The sequence below is a fragment of the Trichomycterus rosablanca genome, chromosome 14 (assembly GCF_030014385.1).
Source record: "Trichomycterus rosablanca isolate fTriRos1 chromosome 14, fTriRos1.hap1, whole genome shotgun sequence".
NCBI classification, from domain to species: domain Eukaryota; kingdom Metazoa; phylum Chordata; class Actinopteri; order Siluriformes; family Trichomycteridae; genus Trichomycterus; species Trichomycterus rosablanca.
Genome location: NC_086001.1, coordinates 31,226,718 through 31,247,295, shown reverse-complemented (window position 1 = coordinate 31,247,295; position 20,578 = coordinate 31,226,718). Strand labels below are relative to the sequence as shown.

The 20,578-nt window shown below is 32.9% G+C and overlaps 1 protein-coding gene across 1 annotated transcript in view; it reads right to left on the bottom strand.

Annotated features, from left to right (window-relative positions):
- LOC134326292 (zinc finger protein 850-like) overlaps nucleotides 1–20,578 on the bottom strand; it is a 321,599-nt gene that overhangs the window by 188,323 nt on the left and 112,698 nt on the right. The gene's annotated exons all lie outside the window — the stretch shown is intronic.

The following is a 20,578-nucleotide window of genomic DNA, read 5'->3' as shown; positions in this document are numbered from 1 at the left end:
TACATTTATAACATTATAATCAAATACATTTATAACATTATAAATAATCAAATACATTTATAACATTATAAATATTCAAACACATTGATAACATTATAAATAATCAAATACATTTATAACATTATAAATAATCAAATACATTTATAACATTATAAATAATCAAACACATTTATAACATTATAAATAATCAATGAAGAGAACACATTCATCAAACACATTTATAACATTATAAATAATCAAATACATTTACAACATTATAAATAATAAATACATTTATAACATTATAATCAAATACATTTATAACATTATAAATAATCAAATACATTTATAACATTATAAAAAATCAAATACAATTATAACATTATAAATAATCAAATACATTTCTAACATTATAAATAATCGAATACATTCATAACATTATAAATAATCAAACACATTTATAACATTATAAATAATCAATGAAGAGAACACATTTATAACATTATAAATAATCAAATACATTTATAACATTATAAATAATCAAACACATTTATAACATTATAAACAATCAAACATATTTATAACATTATAAATAATCAAACACATTTAAAACATTATAATTAATCAAACACATTTATGACATTATAAATAATCAAACACATTTATAACATTATAAATAATCAAACACATTTATAACATTATAAATAATCAAACACATTTATAACATTATAAATAATCAAACACATTTATAACATTATAAATAATCAAATACATTTAGAACATTATAAATAATCAAATACATTTATAACATTATAAATAATCAAATACATTTATAACATTATAAATAATCAAATACATTTATAACGTTATAAATAATTAATACATTTATAACATTATAATCAAATACATTTATAACATTATAAATAATCAAATACATTTATAACATTATAAATAATCAAACACATTGATAACATTATAAATAATCAAATACATTTATAACATTATAAATAATCAAACACATTTATAACATTATAAAAAATCAATGAAGAGAACACATTCATCAAACACATTTATAACATTATAAATAATCAAAAACATTTATAACATTATAAATAATAAATACATTTATAACATTATAATCAAATACATTTGTAACATTATAAATAATCAAACACATTTATAACATTATAAATAATCAAATACATGTATAGCATTATAAATAATCAAACACATTTATAACATTATAAATAATCAAACACATTGATAACATTATAAATAATCAAACACATTGATAACATTATAAATAATCAAACACATTTATAACATTATAAATAAGCAAACACATTTATAACATTATAAATAATCAAATACATTAATAACATTATAAATAATCAATGAAAAGAACACATTTATCAAACACATTGATAACATTATAAATAATCAAATACTTTTATAACATTATAAATAATAAATACATTTATAACATTATAAATAATCAAATACATTTATAACATTATAAATAATCAAACACATTTATAACATTATAAATAAGCAAACACATTTATAACATTATAAATAATCAAATACATTGATAACATTATAAATAATCAATGAAGAGAACACATTTATCAAACACATTTATAACATTATAAATAATAAATACATTTATAACATTACAATTAATCAAATACATTTATAACATTATAAATAATCAAATACATTTATAACATTATAAATAATAAATACATTTATAACATTATAATCAAATACATTTATAACATTATAAATAATCAAATACATTTATAACATTATAAATAATCAAACACATTGATAACATTATAAATAATCAAATACATTTATAACATTATAAATAATCAAACACATTTATAACATTATAAAAAATCAATGAAGAGAACACATTCATCAAACACATTTATAACATTATAAATAATCAAATACATTTATAACATTATAAATAATAAATACATTTATAACATTATAATCAAATACATTCATAACATTAAAAATAATCAAATACATTTATAACATTATCAATAATCAAACACATTTATAACATTATAAATAATCAAATACATGTATAGCATTATAAATAATCAAACACATTTATAACATTATAAATAATCAAACACATTTATAACATTATAAATAATCAAGTACATTTATAACATTATAAATAATCAATGAATAGAACACATTTATCAAACACATTGATAACATTATAAATAATCAAATACATTGATAACATTATAAATAATCAAATACATTTATAACATTATAAATAATCATATACATTTATAACATTATAAATAATCAAATACATTTATAATATTATAAATAATCAAATACATTTATAACATTATAAATAATCAAATACATTTAGAACATGATACTCAATAAATACATTTACAACATAAAAAATAATAAATACATTTATAACATTATAAATAATCAAATACATTTATAACATTATAAATAATCAATGAAGAGAACACATTTATCAAACACATTGATAACATTATAAATAATCAAATACATTTATAACATTATAAATAATAAATACATTTATATCATTATAAATAATCAAATACATTTATAACATTATTAATAATCAAATACATTTATAACATTATAATCAAATACATTTATAACATTACATTTTCAGCATTTAGCAGACGCTTTTATCCAAAGCGACTTACACAATGAGCAATTGAGGATTAAGGGCCTTGCTCAGGGACCCAACAGTGGCAACTTGGTGGTGGTGGTACTTGAACTGGCAACCTTCTGTTTACTAGTCCAGTACCTTAACCACTGAGCTATCACTGGCACTAGCTATAAATGTTATTTATAACATTATAAATAATCAAATACATTTATAACATTATAAATAATCAAACACATTTATAACATTATAAATAATCAAACACATTTATAACATTATAAATAATCAAACACATTTATAACATTATAAATAATCAAACACATTTATAACATTATAAATAATCAAATACATTTATAACATTATAAATAATCAAACACATTTATAACATTATAAATAATCAAACACATTTATAACATTATAAATAATCAAACACATTTATAACATTATAAATAATCAAACACATTTATAACATTATAAATAATCAAACACATTTATAACATTATAAATAATCAAACACATTTATAACATTATAAATAATCAAATACATTTATAACATTATAAATAATCAAACACATTTATAACATTATAAATAATCAAACACATTTATAACATTATAAATAATCAAATACATTTATAACATTATAAATAATCAAATACATTTATAACATTATAAATAATCAAACACATTTATAACATTATAAATAATCAAACACATTTATAACATTATAAATAATCAAACACATTTATAACATTATAAATAATCAAATACATTTAGAACATTATAAATAATCAAATACATTTATTACATTATAAATAATCATATACATTTATAACATTATAAATAATAAATACATTTATAACATTATAAATAATCAAATACATTTATAACATTATAAATAATCAAATACATTTATAACATTATAAATAATCAAATACATTTATAACATTATAAATAATCATATACATTTATAACATTATAAATAATAAATACATTTATAACATTATAAATAATCAAATACATTTATAACATTATAAATAATCAAATACATTTATAACATTATAAATAATCAAATACATTTATAACATTATAAATAATAAATACGGTTAGTAATTGTTAAACTGAGATCTGATGCTAAAGTCCTGTAACGTGATTCATCCTGCATTCATCATTTCCTGCTCACACTGATCTGCATGAGCACAATACAAGCTTTCACTGTATGATGCTTCATCCCAGGTTCCTCTGATTCTATTCAATCCAAATCTTATTTTACTCAAGATAAAAAATATCTTACTGAGTTCATCTTTATCTTCAGGTTCTTCCTTCTTCACAGGCTTCATCTGGAAACCTCCACACTGTTGGTCCTCTGGGGTGAGGTGTTCCTCAGAGGTGAGGTGTTCCACAGGGATTGAGGTTCCTTCACCTGAAATTTCTTTGTTTTGTTTTGTGAAAGAAAAAAAATAAGTTTGTTATTGTTGGTAGTAACGACAAACTTCTTTATTAAGCACTTAAGTTAGAACTAACAGACACGTACTTCTATACTATCTGTCAAAAAACACGACCTATAAACCTTTGTTCAAACAGGGTTTCAGCAGATTTAATAATAATAATAATAATAATAATAATAATAATAATAATAAGAAGAAGAAGAAGAAGAAGAAGAAGAAGAAGAAGAAGAAGAAGAAGAAGAAGAATACAACCCCAAATCAGAAACAGTTGGGATCGTTCTCTATGGGGGGAAAGGTCAGGACTGCAGGCAGGCTGGTCCAGTGCCTGTACCCTCTTCTTCCACAGCCACGCCTTTGTAATGTGTGCAGCAGGTGGTTTTGCATTGTCTTGTTAAAAAATGCTAGCAGGTGGTACAGAGATAAAAACACATGCTGCAACCAGAGCTGGATTTCGAGTACATCGTACAGAATCCAGCTCTGCCTTGCCGGTTCGAGGCTGAGTGGCTGTATGAGCAATGATTGGCCGGTTGTTCAGTTGGGGGGCGGGACAAAGAGCTGGATGTGGGTCTCTCTCTGTCAGAATGCAATTACGACCTCTGCTGGCTGATTAGAGGCGCCTGCACAGAGATGAGGAAAGAGTGCTCTTAGGGTGTGTCTCTCCACACACAACGCTAGGTGGCACAACACTCATCAATGTGTGGGTGGCAAAATTGCATCCGGCTTGCTGCTCATATGTCGGAGGGGATGTAGGTTAGCTTTGATCTCCTCGGTCATGGCAGAGTTTGGCATAGACAGAGAGGAAGCAGTCTGGATGGTCCTTTTTGTCTTTACAATACACGTTTCCACCCTTGGGAAGATGGCGGCATGTGTACCTCAGCATCTCACCAAGCTTAGCAATCTAGTGTTTATTTACTTGGCAATTTACTGCGTTTTCACTTGAATTACTCGAGTGAACTACACATACGACAGACAGACGCTGATGGACATAAATTTATACCGCTCAAACGTTGTTTTGGCCATCCATTCAAAATTAGCCAGATACTTCCAGAGCTGAGCAGAACATCACGTCCAAGCGAACTGTTCATCCCAACTGGAAGAGCCCGGAGTCAAGACCATAAACAACACAGGGGTAAACGCTGAGGATTGCTCGCTAAGTTAAGACTAAATCCACACCAGCCAGTGCTACCTTGTATCTTCCCTGCCAATATGCGATGACAAACAGAAAATCTGGACCCTGACACAAAAGAGGCTCATGGACTGCAGCTAAACCACAGCGTGGTGGAACTGATGAAGAGCTGATGAAGGTGATAAAGAGCTTCTGTGGTGGTGTTTGCCTTTATGTAAACAAAACGATGCATGGACTCTGCCATAGTTAATACCTACTGCTCTGCTGACCTGGAATACCTGGTTATAACGTGTAGACTCTTTATAACCAGGTGTTATAACCACCAGAGTTTTCCTGCATTGTTACTGCTGCATTTTATATCCCTCCAGATGCTAATGCTAAAGCAGCTTTAAAAGACCTTTGTGAACCTAGATGGAGTCTTTATTGTTTCTGGAGACTTTAATCACTGCAGTTTAATATCTGGACTTCCAAAGTTTCATCAGAAGGGGACTAAAAATCTTGGACCAAGTTTACACAAATGTAAACTGATTACCAGTCTTTGTTCCTGCTCCCCAAGTACACCCCAGTCATCAGACGTCTGAGACCCACAGTGAGGACAGATAAGATCTGGATGGAAGGTGCAGACTCATCTCTCCAGGACCATCAGCACAAACAATCACGTATATATTGAATATATCAGCTTATATACTCGACTTTATTTCTTCTCATTCATTACCCAATCATTCAGCCACTTGTATTCACCTGGCATTACTCTGTAATTATATACTAGTGTAAACACGGTACAGTCAGCATGATCTGTTTAATCTTCTTTATCTTCTGTCTCCTCATTTCACTCACCTGCTCACTTCTGCACTAAATATACTAAAATATTACAAGAAATTCAGACATGACCAAATTAGGAGAAATGATTTTGCTCAAGTCTTACTGAGTTCATCTTTATCTTCAGGTTCTTCTTTCTTCACAGGCTTCATCTGGAAACCTCCACACTGTTGGTCCTCTGAGAAGAGCAGTTCCACAGAAGCGACAAGTTCTGCAGGGATTAAAGTGACTTCACCTGAAATTCATCAATATGAGAAGAAGAATCTCAACAACTGGAGGAAACTGAAGTCATCATAAATAAATCCTAGTTAGATTAAAACTTAAATCCAGACTCGAGTGTAGCAGCACAAGTAAGTTGTACCACACTGTTCTGTACCATACTGTACCACACTGTACTGTACCATACTGTACTGTACCATACTGTACTGTACCATACTGTACCACACTGTACTGTACCATACTGTCTGCTCCATATTTACTTACAGAAGAAATCATCCTCCTCCTTCTTTTGTATTATTTTCTTCTGGAATCCTTCATGTTGTAGATCCACAGGGGTGACGTCTCCCTCTTCTGCTGACTGCATTATTAAAGATCTAATAGACAGATGGATAGATGGATGTATTTTATTCCTCATTAAAGGGAAATTCAGGTAAAGTCTTTCAGACTGTTTTACCTGCCTGTTGTTTAAGCTGTGAGGATGTAAACAGGGTGAAAATGTTAAAACTGTTGTGGTGCCGGGCAGCATCAGACAGAAAAGATCTCTAATATGACTGCTGTTATATAAGCCTACATTGTTACTTCTATAGCACAATATGTTCTACATTCTTTAGGTCTGGCTCTACATTTCCTCAGTACCGTGTACTGACCCACACTACATTTCTCTTTTACTCCCCCTCACTTTTACAGCTTAGGAAATGCTTCTTGTATTCATTGTAAGTCACTGTATTTATTACACTGCTGTTTAACTGCTCTGTGTTTATTCTAATTTAAAATAATGAAGTGTTGATTACCCAAACTAGGTATTGGATGATAACCACAAATAATATTAAACTATACATTCACATACAGAAAAGCACGACTTACAGTATTAATGTTGGTTTTTATTCTAACATTAGTTTTTTCTGAGCAAATGAACTCTTACTTTTAAATAGTTTTATTTTTATAGCTTTTAAATCTCATTTTCTCAGGTGCCTAAAACGTTTGCACAGTACTGTATGTGTTTCACTTGTCCTATTCAGTTGTTTGCTAGAAGACAGATTGAGAATAAAATATAATCACAATTATCTATCTATGTTTGCTTTTTTCTAGATATTGAGCAGTTGCAGGTAGTCAGGGACGTCTTAGACCGAGTTGAAGAACACGAAGGACTCGAGAGTGGACCTCCAATCCCAAAGACTAGACCTGGCCAACATGAGTTATACCCAAACAGTGGACCAGACTGGCAGCAATTCAAAAAGAGGCAAAAAAGGTGATACCATGTTATACCATGATCTGTGGTAAACTGCACGGATGGGAACCAGTTGAGAAAGCCAAACTGAAAAAAAGCCGTTATCAACAAATGTCATATCAGGTCCAAGTCTAAGGCTTTATAAAGGAAGGCATTTTGACATTAGTTGTATTAGATTAACTTCTTATTAGACGTGTTGTACTTGTATTAGGTCGTTTTTTTCTAGAGAAAGTTTTATTCCATTGAACAAAATTGCATTAATCAATAAATAATGCTTGAATCAAGCATGAGTATCTTTCATAGGAACCGGACACTTTTATTAGGTAAAATTACTTAAAACTAGTTAAAACAATCATAAAATGATATGACATATATGGACAAGATTTAAGATGATTTCACTTGTGAAGATGTGATGTGTGTTATGAACATAAGCTTTAAATTGATATTAGCTAAACATTTTAGACTGTTTTCTGAGGTGTTTATATGGTGTCAATAACTCAGTTGCTTTAGATTCTATCTGATTTATTATTGTAAGTTGTTTTGCTGGGAATATTGTGTTACTACTACTGTCAGCTGTATAACCCATTTATCTGTTGTATAATGGTTGCAGTCCCACACTACATACTGCATTCTTAAATATTTGCTACTGTTCAGTTGTATTCAGTTGTACATTGAAGTTTCAGTACCTAAAATTGTACTTCAGCTGTTATTTCTGTAATATGTTATTTTTTTTACTATGCAAAATGATTTCTGTTTAAGAATAAAAGGTAAAACTGATTGGACAGTTGTTTGTGTTGATTGAATTGAATGTGTTTAATTGGGGTTACAAAGCTTTAGTTCGTAACTTCTAAATGATTTTGCTAACTTTAAAAAAAATTGTGATGTCCTCTTGTGGCACTTTTGATGAATTGTTAAATAAAAATAATATGATATAGATAGATAGTGTAAGAATTACAGCATGGACCCAATTATGACTAGTTTTACCCCACTGCACTCAATGGCATTAGTGTCATAATAGATCAATTATAACTGAGGTGACAGTTCCCTCTTGTCTGCACTGCTTTTGGGTAATACACATCCTTTACAGGAAACCCCTAAAACGGTAGCATAGGAAGCCCATATATGGTATTTCTTAAATGTATATATGTTGTGTGTTTTAATTCCGAATTGTTTAGTTAAGCTCTGCTGATCGTGTATCTTGCTACTGCTTACTGTAATAAAGATTCACTATTTTCATTTAGTTTGGAGAATAGGTCCTTCTGTTCCATTTTTCCTTACATTACCCAACAATTCTACTTGGTCTTAACAGTACATTACTGCATCAATTTCCTTAGAATTTTAACCCTGTGGTGCTTTCACAAATAACACTGATCCTGTGAATTGCATTTTAGTACCTAGAAAACACATGGCTGTGTAAAAGGGGTTCAATCTTGTGTGTACAAAATTGCCCCCTGTATTTGCTTGGTGTATCTGATAAAAGGTAAACGTACCTAATAAACTGTACAATTACAGAATACAAAAAAATTACAATAATCTAATTCTGCTCAAGTAAAATGTTTGTCATTTATACAGAGCATAACTAACATAAATAATCTTTTACTTGTTGAAGAGAGCTGTATAACATAAAATATATGTATAAAATATAAATATATGTACAGGTGCTGGTCATAAAAGTAGAATATCATGAAAAAGTTGATTTATTTCAGTAATTCCATTCAAAAAGTGAAACTTGTATATTATATTCATTCATTACACACAGACTGATATATTTCAAATGTTTATTTCTTTTAATGTTGATGATTATAACTGACAACTAATGAAAACCCCAAATTTTGTATCTCAGAAAATTTGAATATTGTGACAAGGTACAATATTGAAGACACCTGGTGCCACACTCTAATCAGATAATTAACTCAAAACACCTTTAGGGCATTTAAATGGTCTCTCAGTTTAGTTCTGTAGGCTACACAATCATGGGGAAGACTGCTGACTTGACAGTTGTCCAAAAGACGACCATTGACACCTTGCACAAGGAGGGCAAGACACAAAAGGTCATTGCTAAAGAGGCTGGCTGTTCACAGAGCTCTGTGTCCAAGCACATTAATAGAGAGGCGAAGGGAAGGAAAAGATGTGGTAGAAAAAAGTGTACAAGAAGCAGGGATAACCGCACCCTGGAGAGGACTGTGAAACAAAACCCATTCAAAAATGTGGGGGAGATTCACAAAGAGTGGACTGCAGCTGGAGTCAGTGCTTCAAGAACCACCACGCACAGACATATGCAAAACATGGGTTTCAGCTGTCGCATTCCTTGTGTCAAGCCACTCTTGAACAAGAGACAGCGTCAGAAGCGTCTCGCCTGGGCTAAGGACTGGACTGCTGCTGAGTGGTCCAAAGTTATGTTCTCTGATGAAAGTAAATTTTGCATTACCTTTGGAAATCAAGGTCCCAGAGTCTGGAGGAATAGAGGAGAGGCACAGAATCCACGTTGCTTGAGGTCCAGTGTAAAGTTTCCACAGTCAGTGATGGTTTGGAGTGCCATGTCATCTGCTGGTGTTGGTCCACTGTGTTTTCTGAGGTCCAAGGTCAACGCAGCTGTCTCCCAGGAAGTTTTAGAGCACTTCATGCTTCCTGCTGCTGACCAACTTTATGGAGATGCAGATTTCATTTTCCAACCAGTACCTGGTTTAAGGACCATGGTATCCCTGTTCTTAATTGGCCAGCAAACTCGCCTGACCTTAACCCCATAGAAAATCTATGGGGTATTGTGAAGAGGAAGATGCAATACGCCAGACCCAACAATTCAGAAGAGCTGAAGGCCACTATCAGAGCAACCTGGGCTCTCATAACACCTGAGCAGTGCCACAGACTGATCGACTCCATGCCACGCCGCATTGCTGCAGTAATCCAGGCAAAAGGAGCCCCAACTAAGTATTGAGTGCTGTACATGCTCATACTTTTCAGTTGGCCAACATTTCTAAAAATCCTTTTTTTGTATTGGTCTTAAGTAATATTCTAATTTTCTGAGATACTGAATTTGGGGTTTTCATTAGTTGTCAGTTATAATCATCAACATTAAAAGAAATAAACATTTGAAATATATCAGTCTGTGTGTAATGAATGAATATAATATACAAGTTTCACTTTTTGAATGGAATTACTGAAATAAATCAACTTTTTCATGATATTCTAATTTTATGACCAGCACCTGTATAAAATATAAACAGAACTAATGAGTTGTTACTTGTTAATGAGAGCTGTTAATGCTTTCTCAGTTCTTTCTGCTGCAGCTGATATTGTAATATGTCTGTTATGATCGTCTAGCATACACAACATGCAGATACTGTACACTGCTGATCAGTACAACAGTAAACCTCCAGCAGTTTATTATGCTGAGAGCAGATCTGATCCTGGAGTTGTCTGGAGGCTTCAACCAGCTTGTGATTCTTATAAACAGGAATTTGATAATGAGGCTGAAGGTGAGTTTCACAGAAAGAGACCAAACACGCTAAACAGGATTTTACTGCTTTGTATTTTTTTCCAGTGCAGTAATCACACTCCACATCTTCAGGTCTGGAAGGAAGTGAACCATGGGCCTCTCTCTTCTTCAGGTTCTCTACAATGTTTGCCAGCATAATGTTTTTACTCACTTCAGGTCTTGAAGTGAAGGTTTGTCTACACTGTGGACAGCTGTATGTTCCCTTATCATCCTCCTGATCCCAGCAGTTATTAATACACACCATACAGAAACTGTGTGCACATGATGTAGTTACTGGATCCTTCAGTGTTTCCAGACAGACTGAACAGCAGAACTCATCCTGAGCTACTAAACCGAACAGAACAAGATCAGATCTGTTTTATAGCGGTCACGCCAACTGCACTTTAAAAAAGCTCGGTCACGCTATCTGCACTTACAGTTTTACTGTGTCTCGAAACCGTGTTTTACAGTAACCGAAGAGCTAAAAGGAGTAAAGTTGCTGTTTACAGCTTAGTAAACATAATCTACATTACCGAACATTAAAGAAGAGCATTGGTTCTGTTAGTAATGAAATACATTTCGTATGTTTTTACTGTGGGAATTTTTGTGATCGAATCTCAAAGTTATGTAAAGTGTCTATTCGGTTGTGTTTACACCACTTTTTAAAGATCAATAAAAAAAAATTTAAATTGTTATCAAATTTCACCCCTAGATTCATAAAGTACACTAAGTCTAGTACTTACCTTGTGATTTTGGGACAATTTTACTGTAGAAAATTAAAATAATGGAATGGCACTTATGTAAAACTTATGTAAAATGTCTTTTCGGTTGTGTTTAGATCATTTAAAGTCAAATAAAAATAGCAAATCAACTCAACTTATCAAGTACCACCCCTATATTCATGAGGAATACTTACTCTAGGACTCACCGTGTGACGTTGGGACAATTTAACTTCAGGAATTTAAAATAATGGAATGGCAAACTTATGTAGTGTCTATTCGGCTATGTACACACCACTATTTTTAAGATTAATAAAATAAACAAATCAAATTGTTATCAAGTGGCACCCCTATATCCCTGAAGAACACTTACTCTAGTACTCACCATGTGATTTTTTTTCACCATGTGAACTTTACTGTAGGAATTTGAAATAATGGGGTGGCAATCTTATGTAAAATGTCTGTTCGGTTGTGTACAGGGCACTTTTTAAAGTCCAATAAAATTAACAAATCAAATTGTTATCAAGTGCCACCAATACAGTCATGAAGAACACTTACTCTAGTACACATCATGTAATTTTGGGATAATTTTACGGTAGGAATTTGGAATAATGGAATGGCAAACGTATGTAAGATGTCTATTTGGTTGTGTACAGAGCACATTTTAAACTACAATAAAATTAAAAAATCAAATTGTTATCAAGAAAAACACTTAGAACACTTACTATTTTGTTGTGTTTAGACCACTATTTAGATAGATAAGATATAGATATACTGTAGATATACTTTATTTGTCATATATACATATACAGTTGTACAGTGCAATGAAATTCTTTCTTTTCATGTCCTTGCTCAAGGACTTAACAGTGGCTGCATAGCAGAACCTGGATTTGAACCGCCAATAATGCGGTTGATAGCCTAAAGCTCTACCTATTATTTGGAGATCAATACAAAAAAAATCAAATTGTTATCACATGCCACCCAAACATTCATGAGGAACACTTACTCTAGTACTCACGTTATTATTTTGAGAGAACTTATATAAAATGTCTATTCTGCTGTGTTTAGACCATATTTGAAGTCCAATACAATTAGCAAATTAAATTGTTATCAAGTGCCACCCACACAGTCATGAAGAACACTTACTCTAGTACTCATTGTGTGATTTTTGGAATTTTACTGTAGAAATGTTAAATAATAGAATTGCACACTTTTGTTAAATATCTCAAATGATCGGGTGAATTTGCCATCCAATTAATCCAAATTCCTACAGTAAAATTCTCTCAAAATCAACACATGAACACTACAGTAAGTGTTCATTATGGTTGTAGGGGTGAAATTTGATAACAATTGGATTTGCTAATTTTATTAGATTCATTAGATTAGATTAGATTCAACTTTATTGTCATTACACATGTACAAGTACAGAGCAACGAAATACAGTTGAGCATCTAACCAGAAGTGCAATAAGCAGAAAGTGCAGGATATACATTATTTATGATATACATTATTTACAGTGGGTAAATAGCAGTGGTATGAACAAGATCTATAAACTATACTATAAACAAGATATGTAGCTAAAAACAATATACTTTTTAAGGTGCAGATTAATATTAAGGTGCTATGCAGGTTAAGGTGATTAAGGTGCTATGGACACGATTAAGAAATGTATATGTGAAAACATGGTAAACAGATGTATACAGTATATATGGGATTTTACAAATGAGGTATGTACCAATGAAATACTAAGCGGAAAAAGGATAGAATGTTTGTAGTGCATTTAGTCAGGAGGAGAAATGTGAGGGGGTGTTAACAGGGGGACAGAGTTCAATATGGAGACAGCTCTGGGGAAAAAGCTGTTCCTTAATTGAGTAGTCCTTGTCCGGAGGCTCCTGAAGTGCCTGCCAGAGGGCAGAAGGGCAAACAGTCCATGTGCAGGATGGGAGGAGTCCTTAAGAATGCTGCGAGCTCGACGGAGACAGCGTTTCCTCTGGACGTCCTTTATTGAGCTTCTATCAGTGGTCTGTACACAATGGAATAGACATTTTACATATATTTACCATTCCATTACTCAGAATTCCCTAAGTTAAATAGTGGTGGCATTTGATAAGTCAAGTCAACTTTATTTATATAGCGCTTTTTACAATAGACATTGTCTCAAAGCAACTTTACAAAATCCAGGACCAACAGATACAAAAACCCCCATAACAATTTTCAAATTTCAAATAGTGGTCTTAAAACAACCGAAATTACACTTTACATAAAATTCTACAGTAAAAATGTGTTAAAATCCCAAAATAAGTACTAAAGTAATTGTTCTTCAAGACGAAAGGGGTGGCATTTGATAACAATTTGATTGGTTGTCTTTATTGATCTGAAAAAAAGTGATAAAAAGTTTAGCATCCTAATATTTCAAATTTCTACAGTAAAATTGTCCCAAAATAACATGGTGAGTACTAGTGAAAGTGTTCTTTATGGCTGTATGGGTGTCATTTGATAACATACGTTTGCCATCCCATTATTTTAAATTCCTACAGTAAAATTGTCCCACAATCACTATATAAGTACTAGAATAAGTGTTCCTCATTAATGTAGGGGTGACACTTCATAACATTTTGATTTGTTAATTTTATTGTACTTTAAATGTGGTGTAAACACGACCAAATTGACATTTTACATAAGTTTGCCATCCCATTATTTCAAATTCCTACAGTAAAATTGTAACAAAATAACATGGTGAGTACTAGAGTAAGTGTTCTTCATGTATGTATGGGTGGCACTTGATAACAATTTAATTTGTTAATTTAATTGATCTTCAAAAAGTAGTCTGTACACAACCAAATAGACACTTTACATAAGTTTGCCATCCCATTATTTGAAATTCCTACAGTAAAAATGTCCAAAAATCACACCTGTACTAAAATAAGTCCAGTCAAGTCAAATATATTTATATAGCGCTGTTTACAATAGACATATGGCAGGACCAGCATTGTTGGTACAACATTCTTGACTTCATTCCTTAACTGCAGGTGGGTAAACAGGTTTCCATCAGAACCACCTCTGGGTAAAACAACAGAAAATGTAGTTAGAATGTAGTTAGAGGTTTTACAGAGAGTTTTAGACTCCGGCAACCCTAATTATTACAGCATAACTAAAAGGGAAAGCAAGCAGGTAACAAGGTCATTAAGCTTTCACAGGACATCAGCGCCCACCTCCCCTAAGTGTAGTTCATTAATCTAAGGGTGGCACTCAAAAACAATTAGATTTTTTAATATTATTGGACTTTAAAAAGTGCTCTGTACACAGCCCATTAGACATTTTACATAAATTTGCCATCCCATTATTTTAAATTCCTGTAGTAAAATTGACCCAAAATGACATGGCGATTACTAGAGTAAGTGTTCTTCATGAATGTATGGGTGGCACTTGATAACAATTTGTTTTGTTAATTTTATTGTTCTTCTTAAAGTGATCTGTACACAACCGAATAAATACTTTTCACAAGTTTGTTATTACATTACTTCAAATTCCTACAGTAAAATTGTCCCAAAATCACAAGATGTGTACTAGAGTAAATGTTCTTCAAGGACGTATGGGTGGCAATTGATAACAATTTGGTTTGCTTTTTTTTAGTGGACTTCAAATATGTACTTTATGAATCCAGGGGTGGCATTTGAACATTTTATTTGTTAATTTTATTGTTCTTCAAAAAGTGGTCTGTGTACAACCGAATAGACACTTTACACAAGTTTGTTATCACATTACTCCAAATTGCTACAGTAAAATTGTCCCAAAATCACATGATGTGTACTAGAGTAAGCAGTATGGATGGCACTTGATAATTTGATTTGCTGTTTTTATTGAATTCAAATATGGTGTAAACACAACCAAATAGACATTTTACATAAGTTTACCATCCCTTTATTTTAAATTGCTACAGTATAATTGTCTCAAAATCACAACATCAGTTCTAAAGTAAGTGTTCTTCATAATTTTATGGGTGGCACTTGATAACAATTTGATTTGGCAATTTTATTGATCTTTAAACTGTGGTCTAAACACAACCAAATAGACATTTTACACAAGTTTGTCATTCCATCGTTCAAATTCCCACAGTAAAATTGTCCCCAAATCACAATATTAACACTAGACTAAGTGTTTTTCAATAATGTATTGGTGGCACTTGGTAAGAATTTGATTTGCTAATTTTATTGGACTTTTATAAGTGATCTAAACACAACCAAATTTACATTTTACATAAGTTAAAGATCCGATCACAACAAATTCCCCCAGTTAAAACATCTGAAATGTATTTCATTAATAACAGAACCAATGCTCTTCTTTAATGCAGTGCATCAGAATACGGTAGATTATGTTTATTAAACTGTAAACAGCAGCTTTACTCTCTTCAACGCTTCAGTTACCGTAAAGTGCAGACAGTGCGACCAAGCTTTATCACAGTGCAGATTTGTTCCTTGTCTGTGTTTGTAGTTTTGTTGGTAATTTAAGTTTATGAACGCAGGTGAGAACCATTTCCACACTTTTGTACATTACTGTGTATTGTTACTTTATGTAGTTTAAATTGTTGATTTGATTTAAACACACTTGTTTGGAACACGATGCTCACAAACTAAACCAGGCTGCTGTAAATAACTTGCTGTGTTTACTGTGTATTAATAACTGCTGGGATCAGGAGGATGATTAGGGAACATACAGCTGTCCACAGTGTAGACAAACCTTCACTCCAAGACCTGAAGAGAGTAAAAACATTATTCTGGCAAACGTTGTAGAGAATCTGAAAAAGGGAGAAGCCCACTGTTCACTTCCTTCTGGACCTGAAGATGTGGAGTGTGATTTCTGTACAGAGAGAAAATACAAAGCAGTAAAATCCTGTCTGGAGTGTTTGGCCTCTTTGTGTGAAACTCACCTTCAGCCTCATTATCAAATTCCTGCTTATACAGTGGTGCTTGAAAGTTTGTGAACCCTTTAGAATTTTCTATATTTCTGCATAAATATGACCTAAAACATCATCAGAGTTTCCTAGAAGTCCTAAAAGTAGATAAAGAGAACCCAGTTAAACAAATGAGACAAAAATATTATACTTGGTCATTTATTTATTGAGGAAACTGATCCAATATTACATATTTTTGAGTGGCAAAAGTATGTGAACCTTTGCTTTCAGTAGCTGGTGTGACCCCCCTTTGCAGCAATAACTGCAACTAAACATGTCCGGTAACTGTTCCAGTCCTGCACACCGGCTTGGAGGAGTTTTAGCCCATTCCTTTGTACAGAACAGCTTCAACTCTGGGATGTTGGTGGGTTTCCTCACATTAACTGCTCACTTCAGGTCCTTCCACAACATTTCGATTGGATTAAGGTCAGGACTTTGACTTGGCCATTTCAAAACATTAACTTTATTCTTCTTTAACCATTCTTTGTAGAACGACTTGTGTGCTTAGTGTTGTTGTGTTGCTGCATGACCCACCTTCTCTTGAGATTCAGTTCATGGACAGATGTCCTGACATTTTCTTTAAGAATTCTCTGATATAATTCAGAATTCATTGTTCCATCAATGATGGCAAGCCATCCTGGCACAGATGCAGCAAAACAGGCCCAAACCATGATACAACCACCACCACCATGTTTCACAGATAGGTTCTTATGCTGGAATGCAGTGTTTTCCTTTCTCCAAACATAACGCTTTTCATTTAAACCAAAAAGTTCTATTTTGGTCTCATCCGTCCACAAAACATTCTTCCAATAGCCTTCTGGCTTGTCCACGTGATCTGTAGCAAACTGCAGACGAGCAGCAATGTTCTTTTTGGAGAGCAGTGGCTTTCTCCTAGCAACCCTGCCATGTCCTCAGAAATCTCCTTTTTTCATAATAAACTGCTGGAGGTTTGCTGTCGTACACAGTTAATCCACACCTATCATTTTCATTTTCATTTTCATATAATTTTCAGGTGTGTTGTATAAAAATCTGTGAGGGAATTAAACATGCTAATAAATGCAGTAAAAATTAAAGTGATAATAAACACTGTAGAAGTGCTTGAGTTTAAGTTGAAAGGTAGAAGACCGGAACACTTTCTTATATTTGGGAAGTCAACTATCAAATACTGCATAATTTACACATAATAAAGATGGTAACAGATGGTAGAGCTGAAGAGGAAAGATGCTGAACTGGAACAGCTTTCACACACAGAGGATCCCGTCCATTTCCTCCAGGTAACAGCACTAAAAATAATGATATTATTGCTGCACCAGTCCAGGTAATAAAATATGTTCAGAATGTGAAAAAACGTGATGACAGTAGCGTCAAAAAGATAAGAAATAGTAAGAACTCACATGATGTCAGATAATGAGAGATTAAATTGAACATTGATGGCCGTCTCTAGTGGACAGATAGGGAGATAACAGGGCTGAGTTTTTTGGTGGACGTCTGTGGACACACTATTTAATCTCTAACTGGAAGGAAATCTGATTGGTTGCCAGCCAATAGTAAAAAGGCAGTTGGTATCTGAGAATTTATTGGAATGGTATAATTCCAGTGGTTCAGTAAATAAACCTGTTCAGCCCTGAGAAGGAAGTGAATGCAGTTTTATTGAAAGTATGTACAGTTGAGTGCTAATAATCTGTCAGTCTTCTGGTGAAGTGTTTTGACTTGGCTGTCGATGAGGGTTCAAATTGTAGGTGCAGGGGGTATTCCAGAAAGCGGGTTAAGTGATTAAACCGGGTAAGTTAACTCAGAATGAATGAAAACTCAAGGTTTTCCGTTCCAGAAACCGAGATTAAAGAGAGCCTGTGTCAGTTACTATAGCAACTTACGCTCTGAAGCTAACCTGCTCGCTGGCAGGTTAACTTAAACCTAACCCGGCGTTACTCGCACTTCTCTCATGTAAACCTGGCGTGTTCTTTCATCCAGGATCCAGTGAATACAGACATGCTAATTATTCGAAGAGATCTTAGTCAGGAACGAGTCATTAAACTTAGATTAGTAATTTCCGGATGGATTTATTCGCAAACCTTTCCGTTTTTATCACAGTCAGTCAATTCGGGGAGAGTGGGGACGGTTGCCACAAGGGGCAGCTGCAACATTATTAATCACAATAATCACAATATTAATAAAAAAGGTTGTTACAACATTAATTATAACATTATGGATGGAATGTTATGGATTGATATAGAATACCTTTAACACACACACAGTTTAGTAAGCTAAAATCATTTGTGGTTTAAATTGATTGTAGTAATTAACCCCAAACATGGTTGTTACTTAAAACACACACACACACACACACACACACACACACACACACACACACACACATGTAGCCAAGTGATAAGCATAGGGTAAAAAAAGAGGTGCTGTTGCTTTAAGACTCGTCCCCTTTTTGCCAGTGTAAGTGTAGCGCTAATGATGCACAGGTGAAATAGGCAGTTGAAGCATGGCTGGTTATAGTGCTGAGTGTGTGTGCAGCATCGGCAGATAAGTGTGGTAAATATTAAGATTTATCTTAATACTTTTTGTTAATAAGTAAAGATAAGCACCAATAGATGCATATTTTTCATGTTTCAGGTTTAGATGGTGTTTGTTTATACCAGATTATATTGGATTGTACAGGCGATTTTTCACAACATGGCCTGGTAAGTTTAATAGACGTCCGAATAGACATGTGATGATAAGGTGGTGTTTGTAAAGTAAAACAAGTTCAAAAATGTTATTTAATGTATTTCTTTATGCCTAATTGTTTTACTTCATTAAAGAAATTGTCTTTAGGTAAATCTGTACATTGTGAATGTGCCATGTGATTAGTGGGAGCAGCCACACACACTGTAAGTTGTTTTAATTCTCCTGTGTATTTTGTTTGTAAGTGCAAGTCCCAGAAATATTGAGATGGGTGGCTAATTGTGTTTTTTTTGTCCTTTGTAATTTGTATTTGATCCAAACATTTTGATCCATTTGTGTTCAAAGATTCAAGGAAGGAGTTGGAAAACTATTTTAATTTACAGTTTAAAATAAATATATGCCAGAATAAAAAACCCCAAAGACACATAGACTTTTGTGTTGTTTTTCTGTGTTGGCACGATATACTGGCCCACATACTGTATATATACAGGTGCTGGTCATAAAATCAGAATATCATGAAAAAGTTGATTTATTTCATTAATTCCATTCAAAAAGTGAAACTTGTATATTATATTCATTCATTACACACAGACAGATACATTTCTAATGTCTATTTCTTTTAATGTTGATGATTATAACTGACAACTAATGAAAACCCCAAATTCAGTATCTCAGAAAATTAGAATATTACTTAAGACCAATACAAAAAAAGGATTTTTAGAAATGTTTGCCAACTGAAAAGTATGAGCATGTACAGCACTCAATACTTAGTTGGGGCTCCTTTTGCCTGGATTACTGCAGCAATGCGGCGTCGCATGGAGTCGATCAGTCTGTGGCACTGCTCAGGTGTTATGAGAGTCCAGGTTGCTCTGATAGTGGCCTTCAGCTCTTCTGAATTGTTGGGTCTGGCGTATCGCATCTTCCTCTTCACAATACCCCATAGATTTTCTATGGGGTTAAGGTCAGGCGAGTTTGCTGGCCAATTAAGAACAGGGATACCATGGTCCTTAAACCAGGTACTGGTAGCTTTGGCACTGTGTGCAGGTGCCAAGTCCTGTTGGAAAATGAAATCTGCATCTCCATAAAGTTGGTCAGCAGCAGGCAGCATGAAGTGCTCTAAAACTTCCTGGTAGACGGCTGTGTTGACCTTGGACCTCAGAAAACACAGTGCACCTGTTATGTGTGTGCTGAGAGGGAGGACCCAAGATGCAGAGAATAACTTAAAAGTGATTTTTATTTAAATATTAATAAACAGAAATA